This window comes from Triticum urartu, chromosome 7A (assembly GCF_056163025.1).
Source record: "Triticum urartu cultivar PI428250 chromosome 7A, HENAU_Tu73, whole genome shotgun sequence".
In the NCBI taxonomy this organism is placed as follows: domain Eukaryota; kingdom Viridiplantae; phylum Streptophyta; class Magnoliopsida; order Poales; family Poaceae; genus Triticum; species Triticum urartu.
Window position 1 is genome coordinate 750,359,930 of NC_141879.1, and position 18,034 is coordinate 750,377,963.

The window sequence follows — 18,034 nt, forward strand, 5'->3', positions numbered from 1 at the left end:
AAAACAAAGTCTTGGGGGCCTGGTTGGGACGTTTTTTACCCGCCGGTGCTAAAAAAAGGTGCCTGGGGGGCATCCTGGGGCCCTAGTGGAGATGCTCTAAGCTCAAGTTTACTCCTATCCTGCCCGCTCCGGACCGCATCCCTTCTCCATACCTCGACAAAGGGACCCGCTTGCTCAATTGCCGCCATGGCCGCTTCTTCATCATACACCGGGAGCGCGTGGATGCCTTCCTATGCGCGACCACACCACCAGCAACCAGCATCGTTTGCTAATACCACCCGGGTTCAAGGAGAGGTACATCAATGGGGCGGTGCTATGTGCTTCCCGCGAACCGGGCCACGTGCACGGCGATTGCCACTCCACCCCCTTTAAGGTGGTCTTGCTGCTTGTATGTGCTAAGAATGGTTGACCTCTCACCTCTGTTTATTCCTCTGAGACCAACACCTGAGCTGATCTCATCTCAACAGAGTTTCAATATCATGGTTGTTTTGACGATTATTTTAGCACCCTTGTTGGTAATGTACTTTACTGGTCATTTAAGTATGTGATGAAGGGTATACTTTGGTTTGATTTGGAAAGTCAAATCCTTGATGTGCTCGAGGGGCCTCCCCGTATGTATCATTCAGGCAACCATCAGATCATTCAGGCAGAGGATGGCACAGTTGGTCTTGCCACGATGTCTCGCCATTACAACAACATTCAAATGTGGCAGAGGAATATGAATTGCCACGGTGTATCCACATGGATGTTGTGGAAGACCATTGAGATGCATAACATTCTTGGGATCCCTCCTCAGGCCGAGGGACAGAAGACCTGGCTGAAATTTATACCAGGATATGCTGAGGATACCGATGGGATATTTTTATATATGAACAGGAGTGTCTATATGGTTGAACTAGAGTCTATGCAATCTAGGAAGCTTTGCGAAGCCCGTAATACTATTACTTACTGCCATTCTTTTAGGAGTTTCTATGCACCAGGTGATTGTTCATTCCTAGTCCTCATATTGTATGAGTGATCTAATCTTGCTATATTTTGTTTGTGGATTCTCGAATACCTTTACTAGATAGATGATTATAGCGACTGTAGTGTTTAATATATGTCATCATTCATATAAAATGCTAAATGAGTAACTGGAAAATCAGATGTCAAATGTTTAACTCATTAGGCATGTTTGAAACCTCGGAGCTAATTTTATTCTTCTATCCAGTATCTCTAATGTTGTTGTTCAGAAATTGTTTAATCCCTCGCTAATGTGTGAAAATACTTTGAAAGAAAGTGAGCTAATCGATACAACTATTAGTTATGTGTTGGTATTACCTATTGATTGACTGGCTGTTATGTAATTATTGATTTGGTTGTTCATTCATTCGATAGCATGGATGATTTGGACAAATAATTTACCAGCTATGCACAACTGTATACTCGATGATAGCAATATATTGTATAGCTCAATTGTATGAATGCATAATCGTATATGGTATCTCACATACATTAATTCTTGATGTGAGCAGGTGGAAGGGAATTAAAGTAGCCAGCAGGCCCTGTAGATTTAGAACATGGATCTCTATCATCCTGCTGCACAACTTGGTTACATCTGATTGCAAGCATGATTGCAGCGCAGGCCCTTGATGGCAGTGGAGCCAACCAAAGGCTAACATCTGTGTTGTTGCATATCCTGCAGAGACAAGTATTGTAGCTGTTGGAGGCAGAAGCGATGCTGGATCAGAAGTTTGTTTCTTAGAATTTTTTCTCTCCATATCTTTGGCAAGGACAAGTGGTGTGTATTTTATATCATTGCTACAAACTTTGATGCAGTTGATAGAATAATTAATGATGTATCCACATGGGGACTGCAGACTATTTGTGATTTCTATATATCTTCCAGTTGCTTGGTGTAACCTGAAGAATTCGCAAACATTCATTCCGTTGTAGGCTTGCAGCAGGTTAGTGATGTATGCATGTTTATACATGACATGGTGTCTGGACATATTCATTCAGTTGTAGCAGCTGTTAGTGTTGGTTGTGCTTAATGAGTGTGGACATGAATGTGTAGAGTGTTTGTGATAGTAGTTTAATTGATTTGGGACCTGGAGGAAAACCCAGCATTTTTTTACCTTGCCAAGTGGTTGTGGATGAGAATTGAGAACAGGTTAGTCCCGTCGAAAGTCTCATGCCAAGATCAGCTGCAGCAATTCGGACTAGTGATCCAGGTAATCCAACCTGAGAACAAAACCAAGGCTTGATGCCATTTGGCTTGCTGCAACTTCCTCGGATGCCAGAAGTCCTTATCACATACATTGCGTTGAACCTTATGGACATGCCATTCACTCTAGGTAAAGTTCTCGGCACCTCTTTGGTGTATCAATAAGACCCCAGTCACCATCGTTGTTAGCTTGATCAGGTACTGTTTTCCTTTTACATTTATGATATGATATATTCTTTATCGATAATGGTCATGACCGGTATTTTCCAGTTTCTCACTATGTATGGATGTTCACGACGAGTATTTGTCGAGAATTGTCACAACCAGTGTTTAGAATGAACTGGGTGATGCTGTTCAAGTTGGCATCTTGCTTGTTGGATCATATGGATGGAGACTGAATGTATGCACAGTTTACACCCATGGAACTGGATTCAGAAGAAAACACAACTCTTCCCTGAGGACTCAACTATGTAATAGTGCCATGAACATATGGCGTCGACCTTATTCCTCAATGGTCTTACTCTGAATTAAGCAAACTATATACTCGATGATAGCTATATATTGTATAGTTCAATTGTATGAATGCTTAATCGTATATATCTCATGTATATTAATTCTTGATGTGAGTAGTTGTAAGGGATTTAAATTAGCTGGCGGGCCCTGTAGTTTCAGAAGATGGATCTCTCTCATCCTGCTGCATAGCTTGGTTACATTAGATTGCATGCGTGAATGCAGTGCAGGCCCTTGATGGCAATGGAGCCAACCAAAGGCTAACATCCGTGTTGTTGCATATCTTGCGAAGACAAGTATTGTAGCTGTTGGGGGCAGAAGCAATGCTGGATCGGCAGTTTGTTTCTTAGAATTTTTTCTCTCCATATCTTTGGCAAGGACAAGTGGTGTGTATTTTATATCATTGCTACAAACTTTGATGTGGTTGACAGAATAATTAATGATGTAGCCGCATGGGGGCTATAGACTATTTGTGATTTCTATATATCTTCCAGTTGCTTGGTGTAAGCTGAAGAATTCGCAAACATTCATTCCATTGTAGGCTTGCAGCAGGTTAGTGATGTATGCATGTTTATACATCACATGGTGTTTGGACATATTCATTCAGTTGTAGCAGCTGTTAGTGTTGGTTGTGCTTAATGAGTGTGGTCATGAATGTGTAGAGTGTTTGTGATAGTAGTTTAACTGATTTGGGACCTGGAGGGAAACCCAGCATTTTTTTACCTTGCCAAGTGGTTGTGGATGAGAATTGAGAACAGGTTAGTCCCGTCGAAAGTCTCATGCCAAGATCAGCTGCAGCAATTCGGACTAGTGATCCAAGTAATCCAACCTGAGAACAAAACCAAGGCTTGATGCCATTTGGCTTGCTGGAACTTCCTCGGATGCCAGAAGTCCTGATCACATACATTGCGTTGAACCTTATGGACGTGCCATTCACTCTAGGTAAAGTTCTCGGCACCTCTTTGGTGTATCAATAAGACCCCATTCACCATCGTTGTTAGCTAGCTCAGGTTCTGTTTTTCTTTTACATTTTATGATATGATATATTATTTATCGATAATGGTCACGACCGGTACTTTCCAGTTTCTCAGTGAGTATGGATGTTCACGACGAGTATTTGTCGAGAATTGTCACAACCAGTGTTTAGAATGAACTGGGTGATGTTGTTCAAGTTGGCATCTTGCTTGTTGGATCATATGGATGGAGACTGAATGTATGCTCAGTTTACACCCATGGAACTGGATTCAGAAGAAAACACAACTCTTCCCTGAGGACTCAACTATGTAATAGTGCCATGAACATATGGCGTCGACCTTGTTCCTCAACGGTCTTACTCTGAGTTAAGCAAATTGTATACTCGATGATAGCTATATATTGTATAGCTTAATTGTATGAATGCATAATCGTATATGGTGTCTCACGTACTTTAATTCTTGATGTGAGTAGGTGGAAGGGAATTAAACTAGCTAGCGGGCCCTGTAGATTTACGACATGGATCTCTCTCATCCTGCTGCACAGTTTGGTTACATCAGATTGCATGCGTGAATGCAGCGCAGGCCCTTGATGGCAATGGAGCCAACCAAAGGCTAACATCCGTGTTGTTACATATCTTGCGAAGACAAGTATTGTAGCTGTTGGTGGCAGAAGCAATGCTGGATCGGCAGTTTGTTTCTTAGATTTTTTTTATCTCCATATCTTTGGCAAGGACAAGTGGTGTGTATTTTATATCATTGCTACCAAACTTTGATGCGGTTGATAGAATAATTAATGATGTAGCTGCATGAAGACTGCAGACTATTTAATTCAGAGTTTCAGACTGGTGATCTAAGTAATCCAACCTGATAACAGAACCAAGGGTTGCTGGAACTTTTTTGGATGCCTTGAGTCCTTATCACATACGTTGCGTTGAACCTTATGAACCAGTATTTGTCGAGAATGGTCACAATCATTCTTTCGAATGAACTTGGTGATGCCTTTGAAGTTGGCATCTTGCTTGTTTGCAAGTGCAACGGTTGTACATACATGCTGGTTGGATCATATGGATGGAGACTGAATGTATGCTCAGCATACAACCATGGAACTGGGTTCAAAAGAAAACACCCACTCGTCCCTGAGGCTTGAACTATGTGTAATAGTGCCATGGACATATGGCGTCGACCTTGGCCCTCAACATTCTGACTCTGAATTAAGCAAACATGCTGGCATGAAGTGTCTTACCGTCATTTGCCGACAGCTCTGCGATCGTGTTTGCACCGAAAAACTTCCTTCTTTCATTCATTCATTCAGAAGAAGAAACGAGATTGTTATGATCTCAGAAGAAAGAAGAGAGCAGAGTTGAAGTTGCCTGTTTACTTGCAGCTACACACATATTGGTGTTCTTCGCAAAACCAAACAGGGATTCAGTTGAGAGGAATACTAAGTTTTAGTAAATCTAACAATTTGCCGGTCGTCCAACCACAATTATTTATTCAGAGAGGTGAGATTAGCAAGTTCGTGACTAAGATGTATCTGTTCTTTGTGAAAACACTAAAGGAATTCAATTGAGAGGGAAGAGATGCTGTTGATTAATCTAAGGATTTGCCAATCCTGCAACCACAACTCTTAATTAATTCAGCAAGGTGGGATTAGCATGTTGATGACTAAGTTGACTCTGCTCTGCAGTCAGTACAACTCTTATTATTTTTAGACGTAACTAACATCGTTATAGCTCGCGCATTCTAGATGTGTCATCTTTATGGATGTGTGCTGCATTTTGCATATATGCTAAGTTCTGACTTTTCTCAAGTCCCCTGCATCCCACGTGTCAAAGTTAATTCCTTCATTTTATTTTTTTTCCAGAAAACGCAAAAGAGTTTGTGTTTCATTGCATTGAACAGGAAGATATCAGGGGTACAAGCTCCAGGAAGGAGGGACACATACACACACGACCGTCCTCACCAAGCGACGGCAACTAGGTAAGGAGGTGCCCTCAACAACAACACACAACGACATTAAGCCTCGCCCAGCAAGACCTCCAGCAAAAGATGGCGAGGCGCCGAGACTCGGAACAACATGGCAGCATCACCGCCATTGCTAGACACCACCAGGGACGATTGCAGCTCCAGAACTGCCCAGACCAACGTACCACACACCCATATGCCTAGGGTCGGCGGGTGAAAGGCAGGGCCCGATAGGAACTGGCGTAACATTCGTTGGGGGAGCACCGGCGATGGCATACGTTGTGCCCTGCTCCCTGTGCAGCTGTCGACGCCAGAGCGATGCATCACCAGCCACCATCTGTTGCCCGGTCCGGGAGGCGGGACCTAGGATGTCTCCCGGTGCTCTAGGAGGAGGTCCGGTTAGGGTCAAGCAACGCCTCCAAGGAGGTGACGGCACCCTAGGGCGTCGCCGTTGACAGTGCAGGCCATCGCCGCGCGGGGATTTCACCCCGCCCCATGAGCAAGGACCTCAGATGCAGATTCAGACTGGACATGGCAGAGAACGCCGGAGAAGACAGACACACATGGAGGAGGGAAGCCTAGGAACGTCGACAGTCGCAGAAGTGGGCACCAGCCAGCGCAGCGCCAGCAGGCCAGCCACCGCCGGGAGCTCATCCAGAAGGCCACAGCAGTCACCTGCACCGCGCCGCTGCTGCGACGGCGCGCAGCCTCCGTCACCAGGATCCGTCGGGGCACAACATCGCAGCAACCGTCAGGGTTGTCGCGCGCGTGCTCACCAACCCAGCGGCGACCACTGGCGGCGGCAGGGAGGGGTGGGAGGAGGGAGAAGGGTGGCAGGGGCAGAGTGGTTGATGCGGGCCAGGGCGGGCCCGCGCTGCCCAGATCTGGGCGCCTGCAGCTCTGCCACTCGCTGCAGCGGCCAGCCGTTGCCAGGTAGCTCCACCACGCGCGCGCACCGCGCCATCTCAACCTCCCCTGCGCGCAGACCGCCGTCCGCCGCGCCACCACACGCTCCCGCCGTTCCAGCGCGCCCAACACCTGCGAGCGAGCACACGAACAAGCGCCCTGCCGCCGCCATCCATCGACGTGGGCTTCGCCCGCCGGCATCCTCTGGCAGCGGAGAGGGGAGGGAGGGGAGGGAGGGGGCTTGGGTGGCGGCTAGGTTTTTACCACCCGAGTCGCCCCTGGGAGCTACGCGGGGGCTTGGAGGGGGGGGGTTAATTTTTTATATCACTGAGGATCAATATTGTCAACTTCTTTGGAAAGTAGTTGATAATACACGTAGATATACTTGTTTCCAGCTAGTGCTTCCACTTGTATGCATGATTTGGACAACTATGTTACTAGCTTTTCAACTATATGACACTTCTCTACCTGCTCGTGCACTAACATTTATATATAGCAGCCATCATCAGTTCATGGTCATCTCCAGCCTGAGTACTGTAGTAGCACTACCCAATGTTTCAAACTGTACTGGCACAAAGGTGCTCGACTAATGAGGCAGTCTACATGGAAAGTGAAGATATGTTGTGAGGAAACAATTTAGAGTATGTTGCAAACATGATGAGAGGTGAGTGAGTCTTATATGTTGTTTATGCATGACAGGTGTTCGGGCATGATTCATTCATTCGGATTCAGTTGCAGTAGCTGTTAGGAATGAAATTTAGAGAAGAACAGAGTTGTTAGCATGGATAGTAGTATCGATGTACTAGTGTTCTGTGACTGTTGAAGGTCAACTGATTTGGCATTCACCTGGAAGAGCAGCCAGGGTTCCGTTTTGTACCTTGGCAACTGCAGAGTGATCGGTTGCAAAGATGACTTACTCCCAGCAGCTGACGCTCTGAAACTTCCAGAAAAACCGGATGTCGGTGTCAAAACCGGCGGATCTCGGGTAGGGGGTCCCGAACTGTGCGTCTAGGCGGATGGTAACAGGAGACAAGGGACATGATGTTTTTACCCAGGTTCGGGCCCTCTCGATGGAGGTAAAACCCTACTCCTGCTTGATTAATATTGATGATATAGGTAGTACAAGAGTAGATCTATCACGAGATCAAGGAGGCTAAACCCTAGAAGCTAGCATATGGTATGCTTGTTGTTCTTGGTCCTACAGACTAAACCCTCCGGTTTATATAGACACCGGAGGGGGGTAGGGTTACACAGAGTCGGTTACAATAGTAGGAGATCTAGATATCCGTATCGCCAAGCTTGTCTTCCACGCCAAGGAAAGTCCCTTCCGGACAAGGGACGAAGTCTTCAATCTTATATCTTCATAGTCCAGGAGTCCGGCTGAAGGTATAGTCCGGCTATCCGGACACCCCCTAATCCAGGACTCCCTCAGTAGCCCCCGAACCAGGCTTCAATGACGACGAGTCCGGCGCGCAAATTTTCTTCGGCATTGCAAGGCGGGTTCTCCTTCAAATTCCATGTACCAGATAAATAATGTCCGGTTTTTTGCGAATACAGCACTCCTCGGCCTTTATGCCCAATAATGGTCGTCTTCCACGTGTCAAATGAATACGAAAAGTCTGGGTGTTTTTACATTCACACCCCCAGCCGTGTAGATGAGCCGCCTATTAAAGGGACAGGGATTTAGATCCAAGCCACACCTTCTCCCCTCCGCGAGTTTCATCAGAGCGCATCCGACAAAGTACCATCCCACCATGGCCAGCCGTCGCAGCTCCTCCTCTCACCCTTCCAGCCCTCAGCCTGGAGATTGGGAGAGATGCTCCATCCCGCACAGCGAGCTAGTGTCGCTTCAGACCAAAGGATTTCTTCCTCCGGCCTATATGGTCCCGGTTCGAGCCGGACTTGCCACCTATAATGGCGGAGAGCAAGCGGAGAGTGCCCCCAATCCCTCCAAAGGAGAGCGGGTATGCCTTGTCCCTTATTTGATAAGAGGGCTTGGATTTCCAATTCATCCGTTTCTCCGGGGGCTCCTGGAGTTCTATGGCCTCCAGCTGCACAACCTGACGCCTGCCTCCATATTGCATATCGCGGGCTTCGTAGCCCTTTGCGAGCTGTTTTTGGGTGTTAAGGCCCATTTCGCGCTGTGGAAGAGGTTATTCTGCCTTTAGCCCCGTTCTTAGGAGGAGTCAATATACACTACACCACAACACTGATGTAGGGACAAAAAAACTGCCGGGAGAAAGCACTTTATAGGGCAGACAAACTGCCGGGACAGGTTTTCTCCCAGCAGATAGAACCGCCACGAGAACGGCTGCCGGGGATTACTTCTCCCGGCAGATAAATATTTCCCGGCAGTTGCATTGCCGGTGCCCATCTATTTGCCGGCAGTCCACTTTCTCCTGGCAGTTTGGTCAAGGCACGTCTAACATTATTTACCGGCAGTCTTGCTGCCTGCAGAAGCTCATTTTCCTGGCAGTTCTTATGCCAGCACATAGATTTCACTTTTTATTTTTTTAGGCATCCCTTATGTAATATCCATTCATTCTGTTCAAACCATCAGTACACATCACACGATTTATACATACATTTCACTTCAATCAGAGTATTATGTAGCCCTCACCCAGAACCTTAAAGTTGATTCGATAAATTAACATAACAACCATATGTATAAGTTGGTCGCGCCACAAAAGGTACAGTACATCACGTTTCTAAATGTGTGCCACAAAAGGAGTACATATGTTTCTAGGGTGCGACACAAGCAAAATGAGCATATACTGGCTTAACAACCAGCAAAATGAGTAGAGCAGGTGTCATAATCACTCTACGAACTTAATTATAGGTCTACCAAATCTTCGCTGGCTTGAAGATCTTCCAAATCTCCCAACTCTTCAGCAGATTGAAGATCTTCCAAAGCTCCATCAACTCTGTAGGGAAATCTGCAACAAATAGAAAACTCAAAATGGAGTTCTCGTTTCAGATTTCAAATTAGCACATTAAAGATTTTGACATGCTTCAGTTTTTAACTCGTCGGCATAAATAAAACTCTCATCATCACAGCAAGCAAGGTTACATGATTAGATCAAGCAAGATTTGTTTGAAGTACACATACACAAATCTTCATGTGCAAATAAGCAAAACAAAAACCTGTACAATGAACTTGCAAAAGCTCCTTAGTCTAAAAAAATACAACTTACTAGTGAAGGCTATGACTAAACCTGAGTTAAACATGTATCAAACATGTATCTCTGGAGTTAATATAGTACTCTGAGTTCGAATCTTTTTTTGCACCGAGTTAAACTCGACAAATAGGCAAAACTCTATACAGTACTATATTGAACAAATAGTTAAAACTGTGTACACATAGGCAAAACTCTGTACTATAAACAGTACAGTAGTATACAAGTAGGCAAAGCTATGTACTATACATAGTACAATAGTACAAATAGGCTAACCTCTGTACAAATAGGCAGGGGCAGGCCATTGGTTATTGGTTTCTCTGTATCATAGGAAAAAAGAAACTGATGAAATAACCATTGGTTACAAATTTCTCTGTCTATCTCATGCATCTTAGCTTGTTTTTAATAGATTTCATTGAAGAGAATACCCTCTAGCAGACTAGCAAGCCAAAACTGGTATGAGGATCAGTTTTATACGCCAAAACAAGTCTGAAATTCTGTACCGTATAGTAGAGCTTAACACTGAGTTCTAACTCCAAGGCAAAAATCTTTCATGTGCAAATAGGCAAAACATGCTCAGTTTTAATCTTTCCTTTTTTTTACTGAGATAAACATTTGTACAGAGTCTCCAGGAATGACGTAAAAGATTTCAGCACAGTAGTTACTCTATGAAATATTTTTATTTTGTAAACTTTAGTGTTGTACAGAGTCGAGGGCATGAAATTTCTTGGAAACATACAAACATAAAAACAAAATATGATTATGTCGCCTACCACTCTACCTCAATGACCCACCTAGCATGCTAGAATAAGATTCTATCTCAAAGAAACATGCATATTACCTCAGCTTGCTTGTGGTCACATTCCTGCTTTCATCATGGACTTGTCCATTTCCAACTGCATACATAGAACGAAAGCTTCTTAAGCAATCAACCATGATAGTAATTGTTAAATTCAATCATAAGAACAAAAGCTTGCATGCTTGTATGGCCATGCGAGCGCTTCCCATTACCCAATCCTTCAATTTGCCATCCACAACATAGTGCATCTACTTTCAAGCAAGTGTAAATGGAGAGTGTAAGGGTGATGTATTAGATAAAGGGGAAAGTTATACTACAAGTCATCGAGAGATAAAGGGGCAAGTTATACCAGAAATCATACACATTGTGCATTCTAGTGCTTTTTCCCCCTTCTTCCCCTTCGTTTCTTGATCCAACTCATGGTCTAAACATGGAAAATAGTTACTAGGCTATCATCCATTTAACTAACAGTCTATATACATGGATTTTAGAGCTACACACCTTCATGCTCTTCAATGCTGTCACTTGGCATGTCATCAACATCTCTAGTCATTTGGGACCTAAGAACTCGAGCATCTCATCGTAATCTCATCTAGGTCGATCTCCTCTTGAACATCATCAGGTTGAACCTCATCATGGTCATTAAGATTGAGCATCTCATCGTAATCCCCATCCAACTCTTGTCCATTCTTGACCAATTTCACTAAGATTGCCTAACATGAGAAAGAAAGAATACTTCTATTAAGGAAAAAAATCTAGTAACAAAACGCATATCGTCCGTATCTAGTACAGGCAACAAGAAATACAATATGGTGAAGGAATGCCATCACACAACGGAATATAATTAACTGAAACATGTCATTTCAGAAAATACAATAACCAAAATAGCAGTAAGAATGTCATCATCTATATCATAAAAGCATAGCACCTATTCTGTCCACATATGGTATTTCACAAAACACAAACAAAGATGGTAGTAGGTGCATCAACTAAACAAACAAACACTTAAAATAATTAGCTTTGTTTCATCTCAAATTGAAATGACCTCCAAAGCTCAACTAAACAATCAGGTGTCAACGAATTTAATTACGTTATGCATTTGTTAATCACCAACAGTACCTGTCCTTTGATGTAAAGGGCTACTAACAGTAGTAGTGATTGTTTTTAGACAACCAAACAACCTTCAAACCTGTCTGGTTCATGGTTTTTTCGCTGTTATCATATCAAAGCAATTACAAATTGTTGATTTGTTCTAATTGCCGGAATAGTTCAGTGCTGAAGTACAGGAGGGCGCATTCAGAACAAAAAAGGGCACAAAAATTGCAACATCTCACCTGTCAAATGAAGTATAGGAGGCAGTAAAGTCCACAAAAAGGATGTTGAGGAGAGGGTCGATGACCTGCTGCTTCGGGGGCACATGTGGAGGAGGCGGACCCGCGGCTTGGTGCTCGGTGAAACTTCCGGGGAGGCCTGCTCGAGGAGTAAGTGCGCGAGTAGGTTGGTGGCAAGGATGGTGGCCGCCGGTGGGGTGGCTCCGCGACGACGGTGCTCCTCTGTGTCAATCAGGTGCTCGGCGGCGCCGCTATGGAGTGGGGCGACGACAGTAGTGGTCGACAGTAGTGGGTTGGTTGTTGGGGGCGGCGGAGGGGCGGAGGGGCGGCCGTGATGGAGGGCGACGGCGGAAGTGCTCGTTTGGAGAGCTTCCGTCGGTGGTGGGATGGTTGGGGGCGGAGGTCTTGCAGTCCTGTGGAGGGTCTCGATTTGTGGGCGACAGAGGGGTTGCGGTGGTGAGGGGCTATGCCGGCGGTGGACTGAGTGGAAGGCGGCTGCGCGGCGGCGGTGGGAAGCTTTGGGGGCGGCAGCGCGCGACGGCGGTGGGAAGATTTGGGGCGGCAGCGCGCAACGGCGGTGGGAAGGTTTGGCGGCAGCGGCGGTCTGGTGGAGGGGATAGGGCGTGGATTTGGGGGCGGAGATGCGGTCTGATTTTTTTAGGGTTATGCGGTCTGGTGGAGCAGGAGGGCTGGCGCGTGTATTTCTTCTTGGGCCTAAATTTTCACCAAAGCCACGCGCTTCTTTTTTCTCGTTGGCGTGCTCTTAGGGCCGATTTTTGGGTCTCGTGTCAAAGGCGGTCTCCGGCAGACTATGGGCCGAAATTTAGTTCTCCCGGCAGTTTTTGGGCCGACGGTTACAGTGCTGTTGTTGTTCAAGTTCTCCCGGCAATTCATCTGCCCTAATGTGATTTTAGCTGCAGAAACTGATGTCCCGGCAGATAGTTTGCCCTTAGATAGGTTTTTCTCCCGGCAGTTAACTGCCCCCAATCAAGTGTTGTGGTGTAGTGATATCAAGTGGGCGGAGCCGAAGTATGGCGCATCGCCGGGACCGGATATCTATCCGGAACCCCGAAGAAGGCGTCCGAGGACTGGCCTTCGGAATGGTTTTACATAGAGGACGTCCCGTTGCCGGATCCTGTTTGGATCGGCCTCCCTGAGTTCAGCAGTGCTCCCCTGAAGAAGCGCCTAAGCTGGCGCCCACGGAGCCCTCACAGAGAAAGTGACAAGGACGTCCTTTACCTGATGGGCTGGATAAGATTATTAGCTCATTCCGGACTAACCATGATCGAAGTCATGGCCGTATGCATCATGCGGGGGGTGCAACCACTTCAGTATAGAGGCCACCCCATGTGGGACTTCAACGGGGAGGATGACGCCGCCCGTCACGGCCGTAAGGGGCCGGACTCGTCTGCCGCTCTAATAAAGATCTTGTCCACTTTATACAAGGGAGAAGAGGAGGAATTTCTCCGCGTCAACCCACAGGGTGGATTTACTATGTACAATCCTCCAAGTTGGGTAAGTGGAAAATTTTGCTTGCCCATCCGTTTTATATTCCCATCATGAAATATATAGTCTAACGACTCCGACGTAGGAACTGCGCCAGGAAGTAAAGGAAATAAACAGCCCGCCTCCACAGCCCGGGGATCCGGAGCGGTCCCTCGATCCGGCCTCCGAAGAGGATCCGGACATATCTGTGGAGCTGATTGATGGGGGGTTTTATCAGTTGAGCAAGGACAATGCCTCGATGGCCATTATGGCCGATTACCCAGGGCTACTCCCGGCCTCCCCGGTAACTGAGACCGGAGTCCCAGCACTTCGAAATGGGATCCACCCTCGCATGTTTTCAGTTTCCTGACAACAACCGTGTTTTTGCAGGGGAGGTTTTTGAGACGGGAGGCCGAGCCCGCAGCAACTAGCCAACGAGGGGCTGCAGGGCCCCGTGGGATGAAAAGAAGTGCAGTCCGGACTGAGGCGTCGGCGTAAAGGTATAGCGCGCCTTCTTATTCCGGGTGTTATCCCTTCAAGGCATATTAACACTCGTGCTCTTTTCAGGACAAAAAGACCTCGTCGGACTATATCCGGAGAGGCTGCCAATCGCGCCTCCACTAGCCAGGCTCCAAAGCCTGGTCAGGAGGCGGAGGCGACCACGAGGCGCGCACCGGACGCTCCACCGACAGAGGATGTGGATAGGCTGTCTGCAGCCAATTCCGAGGTGGAGAGTGCCATGAACCACAGGCGTCGCCGGACAGTTCTTCGCGACGCTTGTTTCTCCCGAGAGGCATTGGACGCCTTCAATTCGGGAGATGTGTATCTCCGTGCCACTCAAGATGGTCTAGCCAGAGCCACGGAGCAATATGTAAAAGACGTACGGGTGAGAAAATTTAATGGTTATATATATCAGTAGCCCCCGAGACTTGAAACAGTTAGAAGAACTGATTTAAGGATCATTTATAATGCAGGTTCTTGGAGAAAAGAATACCCAACTGTCCCAGGAGCTAGGAGAGTGCCGAGCCCAACTTGAGGCCGCACTAGCCGCGGCAGGGGAGCCCAAGGAGACCCCATCTGGTAATCATATGCTTCAACAAGATAAGTTTTTTGTGAAGTGCGGCGTGTGCGCAAATCTGACAAATGAAATTGCAGATGGCGCCGGATTAGATCTGGAAAAGCAACAACTCCTACGCCAGCTAAAGGCTGGTGAGAGCGTGCTGACAAAGGTGAGACATGAGAAGAACGATCTCCAAGATGCCAACACCAAGATGGGCGTTGAACTAAAAGATGTTCGTGCCCAGCTGTCGGACTCCGTTAAGGAGAATCAGCGGCTTCGGCGCGGCATATTTAGTAAGTGCTTGAACGAACCTTTAAAAAAAGAGTTCGGCGAGGAAGTCGACTAACAGAGTAATGTCTGTAGGTATGCTAACAGGTCGTCCTGCAGAGGAGATGCCCGGTTCTACGGGTGACCTTCTTCCCGAGCTCTCACAATTGCACGAACGAGTCCGGCAGGTGATGCAAGGCGTCGCCCAGGCCTTATGGCCATCCGTCTCCATGCTCGTGGGCCTTGGAGAGCTTGCAGAGAAGCTGAAGGTTGCGCGGCGGCGCTTCCGTCTGTGGAAGATATCGGCTTGTCGTCAAGGCGCCAGGGAGGCCTGTGCCATGGTGAAGACGCGGTACACGAAGGCTGACCCCAACCACATGGTCGCGGTCGGACCGGTGGGGCCTGATGGGAAGGAGATCCTTGTAAGCTTAGTATACGGCCAAGTAGAATTGGCCGCAAAGTATTCCCAGCAGGACTGTAAACTAGACAGCCTGTTAGATGGTATTGAAGAGGAATACAGCCTGCCATGGTGCTTTGTTGGCAACTGTGTTAATTAAAGAACTCGTGATGTTCTTCCTGATGTTGGGGATGTCTTTCGGACCGAAGTTTGGCAAGTTCCTCGCTTCCCACACACTTGCTATTGTCGAAGTGAAAATGCCGCAATCATAACTCTCAAAAACATATAGAAAACATGGGTGTAAACTTCTGACCATTTTATGAAAAAGCATATATAGAAGTACGAAGAAGTCATGTTTCTGTGATGGAGACAGTGCAACGATGAAAGGAACTCACTCATTATCTTGTTTTGGAACATCAATTTCATTCAAGCGAAAATCATCCAAGCTTATGCGTGATTCGTGGTAGTGCTGGTCCCACAATGAACGCACTGTTGCAGCAATCAATCTAGCGTTGTCGTCAAGAGTTTTGCTCTGTGCCAGACTCCTCCATGAATCAAACACCTCGAACCTGCAGTCCCTAATATTGACATTGAAAAGCAAGTAGTGGTTCGCTGATACAAGATTTGCTCTGTCTAGATTCTCTAGAATAGGGAACATGATCTACATGACAAGTGTGTGATCAAAGAAAAAAGAGCAATTCAGGAAACATTTTGCTATATATATGCCAAATGTAAACAAGACAACAACATTGTACTTGGTACTGACCATATCCTTCCGATCCAAATGATTTGATTTGTTGAATCTGGCATTTATCTCTTGAGTGTTCCAAATCATTTCCTGCAGCCTTATCTGCCATAATTATGAAGAATAAAAATAAACTAAAAATGCAAATGCACATCGTAAGAGGGCAACTTGTTTGTTAATTAAGGTTCTAGCAAAATGGAGCTACCGGCCAATTTTTGTTGAGCTTGTTGGTGTTGTGGGCAACTTGTTAGTAAAAGTCTAGCAAAAAATGAGGGTTTTTTTGATATCCTAAGAAAATTGGATGGTGTATGTAAAGATAATAAGAAAGGGGTTATAGCACTTCTTACAAAAGAAAGGAGTTATAGCAATTTTTGTTTACTTGTAGAAATTCTTACAAAATGCAAAAAAAGAAAGGGTTATAGCAATTTATAATTAAAAAAAGTTGGTTTAAGTGGAAAAATGCTGCTCAAACTACTTAAGAGCAAAAGGTGGTAGTTCTACCAGCGAAAAGAAGAGAAAGATGTTATGTACCGAAAATCTGACGGGCATGATTATCTTCTTCGAATTTGCAGGCAAGTCCCACATTATAGCATTGATAATTAGTTCAAACACGTGCGACTTGACAGGACCGGTCTTATTCATTGAGTCAGCGATTTCTCTGAGTGAAACATGGTAACCATCGTAATCAACAATAGTAGGGCTGCATGAAAAAAAGCAACTCATATAAGTCATATAGAGTATGGGTAATTAGGTGTAGTAAAGAACAAAAACTACATAAGAATTGTGATTTCACTATCCCTTTTAGCTGCCTATGTTTCATTCATATATGGTGTGCATAAAAGTTGCCTACAGTTTACACATCACTTGCCTAGAATTTTGGTTGGTGTTTGATTGCAACATATATTTGTTTTGCTTGCCTTCCCTTAAAATAAAAAGGAATAGTGAGTGTAAGACAGGCAGTGATAGCACTGTACCTCATGTCTTTAAGTCCAGACTCCTCCTCACTCAATCTTGCGTGTAGAAGAACTGCAACATACAGCCTGTTTACTACTGGGGTGCAGTGAGACAGCCTATTCTCGTTGTAATCCACAAAAGGTGACCTCTTGCATGCTGGTGGCTTGATGATGCGTCTCTCAAATTTGTTCGTGATTTCTCCTGAGCTGCTACTGGAACCAACTTCTCCATCCTTCCCACATGTTTTCTCTGGCGTTTGGAAGTTGGTAGGTGATAAGTTCTCCATACTATACTGTGTCCTTCTGCCTTGAGCCCTTTTCTCTGCTTCTTCACACGCTAAGTCAATTTCTTCTGAGTCCCAAAGCAAATCATCATCAGGGATTTGGATGACCATGGATGTTTTTTCCTTTGCTTCCGGGTACATGTCAACAATGCTTCTGCTTGCCCTGTTGATTTGCTGTGACAGTTGAACTTCCAACACACCTTCATCAGGGATTTTGATGACCACGGGTGTTTTCCCCTTTGCTTCAGGACACGTGTCAACATTGCCACTGCTTGCCCCGATGATTTGCTTTGACAGTTCAACTTCCAACACACCTTCATCGATGCTTGTTCCCGGAATATCAACAGACCCCAACTCATAACCATTTGGTTGGCAACAGTCGTCAAAAATCCCTGCAGGCCTTGCCAATTCTTCAACCATGCTTGATCCAAAAATTTCATCAAGCCCTATACTGAAAGGAGGTGCAGGGCAATATTCATCCCACGAGCTTTGCGGCCTTTGAGCATGTGTTTGATCAGGTGCATCATGATCTTGGTGTGCAACTGGTATTTCTGGTTGTTGGCATCCAGATTTGCTATCCCCCATTCCTATGGTACTGCCCAGCTGACCTTGATCCAACTTGCTACTTGTAACAATGCACTTTGTACGGATATCATCGATTTTTGCTGCTTCACTCAATTCTACCCTAGGCATTTCTGGTGGCTGGTTTTCCTTGTTTGCTGGTGTTCTTGTAATATTCTTTTCCTTCTTCTCGATGGCATGTTGTTTTTGTTGGCCACAACCATTGAGATCCCCAAGTGTTTCCCTCTTGTGTACCATTGCTGGGTGATGCTTAGTGCTTGGTGACTTCTTCAAAATAGTAATTGGGGCAGAGGCAGGTTGTTTCACTGTGGCCTTTGGTTGAATGTGCCCCTCACTGGCCTCATTATTTCCCTTACTTTCCAAAACTGGAAGGAGTGTTTCATTTGCAGTTTGC

General features: G+C 45.8%; 2 pseudogenes; one reads left to right on the forward strand and one right to left on the reverse strand.

Annotated features, from left to right (window-relative positions):
• Window positions 1-232: 232 nt before the first annotated feature.
• On the forward strand, window positions 233-1,018 carry LOC147962791 (uncharacterized; annotated as a pseudogene).
• Window positions 1,019-6,038: 5,020 nt separating this feature from the next.
• LOC125519648 (uncharacterized) lies at window positions 6,039-6,762 on the reverse strand (annotated as a pseudogene).
• Between the last annotated feature and the right edge of the window lie 11,272 nt (window positions 6,763-18,034).